This window comes from Myodes glareolus, chromosome 24, assembly GCF_982192425.1.
Source record: "Myodes glareolus chromosome 24, mMyoGla1.1, whole genome shotgun sequence".
NCBI classification, from domain to species: Eukaryota; Metazoa; Chordata; class Mammalia; order Rodentia; family Cricetidae; genus Myodes; species Myodes glareolus.
In genome coordinates this window covers 40,283,078-40,287,129 of record NC_142049.1, presented here as the reverse complement: position 1 = coordinate 40,287,129, position 4,052 = coordinate 40,283,078, and positions in this window count along the sequence as shown.

Here is a 4,052-nt window from a genome sequence, read left to right as displayed (position 1 = left end):
ATGACAGAGACAAAGAGACAAGAGACAAAAGACAACGAGTGCTCCCTCACTGGTAGATGCTAATAAACCTCCAGACTTCCATCATCCTGGTGGAGTCTCTGGGGTTCCCAGTCAATGCACCATATTTTGTGCCCAGATCACGACCCCCAGAGAGAGAACACCAGAGAGGCCCCCAGACTATAATAAGCAAGGTTTAATCAGCATAATGCAAACATGTTTGGAACTCATCTCCATCCCCGTTACAACAAGGTCGAGAGGAGTTGTTTCTCCTCTGTGGGATAAGCTTTTAAAGGCATACCCTTTAAAAGAATCTTTGAGGATGCTTTGGCATGGGTATAAGGACTTTTGCTCCCTCATATCCTATTAAGTCAGCTTTTTTTCTTGTTTTTAGAGAGACCATTGTTCTTGAGTTAGGCCATCTTTATCAGCCTGTACCAGGTGGCTGACTGGGTTGAGCTAAGTGACCTTGTGCTCAGAATATCCTGGATGAGAGAGGGAAAGGCCACTATCTTCCTGGGAAAACATTCTGCTAGAAAATTTCTTCTTGCCCCTTTGAAAATAAGGGGGGAGGGTCCAACAGTCCCATAGCCACACTGATGAATATCTTGCATATCACCATGACCTAAGACTTTTAGCTCAGACAATGTCTCTCTAAATACATGATTATTCCATTTCAGTTCTTTCACATATATAAAGTTCTATGATTTGTTTAAGAAATTGGTACATGAATATTATGTTGACTTTATTTTCATGATTCCTCTTTCTAACTCTAGACCCACCCCATTTTTTTTTATTTGTTGTCAATTTTCTTGGCTCTCCTTCATGATTATCATTCTTACCTACCTACACCTATACATACATAACTCTTCACTTTTGTGTATATTAGGTGTTGATCATATGTACATAAGTTTAGGCTCACCTCTTAGTACCAAATAGCCTATCATAGTGGTTGTCCCAGTAGAATACTGATTCTCCCTCTGTTATCAACAAATAATTTCCTGAGATTTCCAAACAATGATGAGCCCTGTGAGATTTTCCCAACAGAATTAGCATGTTATCTCGTGGTGTCATCATGCTAATCTTCTTTTGGTATGTATGTTGTTGAGATTTTATGGGTCCAGATTTCCTATACATATTTACATGTACAGAAGACATTTTCCTCACAGCAGACATCCTGTTCTGCTGGATCTTATAATACTTCTGCTGTTTTTCTGCAATGTTTTCTGAGTCTTGGCTTGATAGAGAATAGTCTTGACTATGGATAGATAGTCAATTTTAGATTGACTGATTGGTGTTGGATTCATCACTATAGGTTACTTTTTCATTTTGTGCAATTGCATATTTCTATAATTGTCTCTGTTGGCTGAAAATATAACAATTATTGCTGAAGGTGACACCTAAACATGTTTTGGAGTGTAAGGGTAGATAATTAGAAAACTTATAATTTATACTGTTTGTGGAAATTGGCACAGGTATGTTCTTCAGGATCCATAATCTCACCAGCCTCTGGTTGTTGTCAAGATGAACAATATCAGTTATACCTGTTCTCCTTAATCATTATATAAGCTTGAAATACTTACCAGAGATATCATTAATAACATCAGCATGAATTTGTGACTAATAGCATAATAATACCTTGTATTTGGGAAATGATGACATTTGAAAAAGTTGGTGAAATCATAAAGCTATCTTGACTTTTCATAAGAAGGTTAGTTGCAGTGTTTATTTTAACACAGCACAGTGGGACAGTATAGAAAGAATAACAATCTGAATGACATAGGGAGTGTCGCTAAGTTCTTAATATTATAGGAAATTCTTAAATGCACCACACTGGAAAGGAGATGGAACAAAGGTGAGGGTTGTGGGTGCAGTCTGTGATGAAATTTATGGAAGAGACCTCTACTGCTTTTGTTTCACTATTCATGTGTGAATTACAGAGGAAATAAACAGATTATTGCACATGTACTAAAATTTCAGTTCAGTATTCAGAAAATAAGCTGACACTGGTGGAATACAGAAGACAACCTCAGAAATTGGGTGGAAGAAATATTGTCTATGAGTTACATTCATTGTACTATTTTTTGCTTTTAAATGTATAATATGTAGAGCCAAGTAGATGGCTCAGTAAACAACGTACATGCTTGGAAATAATAGCAACCGTGATATCTAGAATACATATTTAGAAAAGCAGCCACACTTGTATTAGCTTAAAATCCTAGGATATGAGGGAGACAGAAAAATCTCTGAAATTTACTTGCCAGCCAGGTTAGACTGCTTGTCAAATTCCATTGCTTGAAGAAACACTATCTCAAATTAGCCAGAGGTAATAAACATCTGTGTCAAACCAGTAGTTGATGGATATTTAAGCACAGTATTGCTCACGAATTCCTGATATCTGTAACTGCATATACATTTTTTAAATAATATCTATCCAGTCAAAACTCCAGGATTTGTGAATTCTAATCCTTATCAGAGTGGTAAAGTTAAATTAAATTAAATTAAATACCAATTTAATGAGCTGAGAGAAGAAAAGTAAGATTTTCTTTGGGATGGTAACGCTGGGAAGTTTTCCATTTTCCTATACATACATATCTGCATAATATAGAGGTGCCATAAATAATCTAGTTGTTATTAAAGAGAGGGAACATATATGAATTTCACGTGGACTAGTGACTGTGGTGATTGGAGCAGAATTTTAGTGTAGGGAATGGGCTGGAATTTTACAAATGCACAATTTCATCTATTAATATTGAATGATTTTTATGACAACCAATTGTGCATAAGAAACAAAAATAATTGCCACTTGCCTGCACACATGTGTGTAACCACAGATAAATACTTACACACACACAGGATTGTTGAGAATTTAGATTATATTTTAAGCTTTTCTTTTCTAAAATAAATATCTTTATCTGATATTATTCTTCGTAATAATAAGAATGAATTATTTCTTCATCATAATATGAATTCATATTAAGAATGAACTCATAATAAGAATGAATTATTTCTTCATCATATGACACTGCGATACATTGTATTAATTTGGGAAATTTTGAGAAGGACTTGAAAGCGACATTTCTTTTTACAACCCAAACAGTTTATTGTAGGACACACTAAAGGCCATACTCACTATTATATAGTGTTAAAATTCAAAAATATAATTATAGTGCTTGAAAAAACTGACAGAGACAGATCAGAAAGAGTCGGCAGCCAGCTGTATGCTTTAGCCCAGGTTCAGAAGCAGAAAGGTAAAGACAGAAAAGGAGGCTTTCTTGTATATAAACAGTATGTAGCCTCAAGCAGCTACATTTGTGTTCAGTACCTTGATACCACTGCCCATTTTGTCTATTGTTAATTGGAAGCAGAGATCGGGGAAAATTATGCTTTGTTCTGCGTTTCCCGTTCATTTTCCTTGTTCCTGCTTTAACAAAAAGGGAGGAGGGAGAGAGAGATGAATCATCAGCTTGCGTCAAAATCACCAAGGTTACTGCAGCCTTTTGCTTTCCTTGCCTAGGTTTGAGATCTCTATTCTGATTGGTTCTTGATCTATTCTGTATTTAAATGAACCAACTCCTCCAATTAGAGGCAACCAGAGGTAATAAAAATCTCTGCAGTCAGGGTTTTTATCAGTCAGGCTCCTGGCTAGGATCCAGGTACCAGCTGGTACCTGATCTAGCCAAAGCCTGACCGTAAGCTGTGAAAACAAAGGAAGACTGTGGCTGCAGGCGACCAAGCCAATGAAAACGCAGCCCAGGCAGAGATTTGCTGAAATTCCCTGCACCCGGCTCTGAGTCACAGGCTCCGGCTTCCCGTGTAAGAAATGTGAGCGTGCATCTGAAACCATTAGCTTCTGCTTTAAAATCTGTCATCCATGCCTCAGTCGTGTATCATCTGCAAGGAGGGCGATACAGTTTCTGATGGACAGCGGGGATGTGCTGTTCCTTGGAGGACTGCTTAGGCAGGGACCGTTCTCCCGAGGTCGCGGAGCCTCTCTGAACGCCTTGTCCTTTAACATTTTGACATTATCTAAACAGTCACCTCAAGTCCTCCGT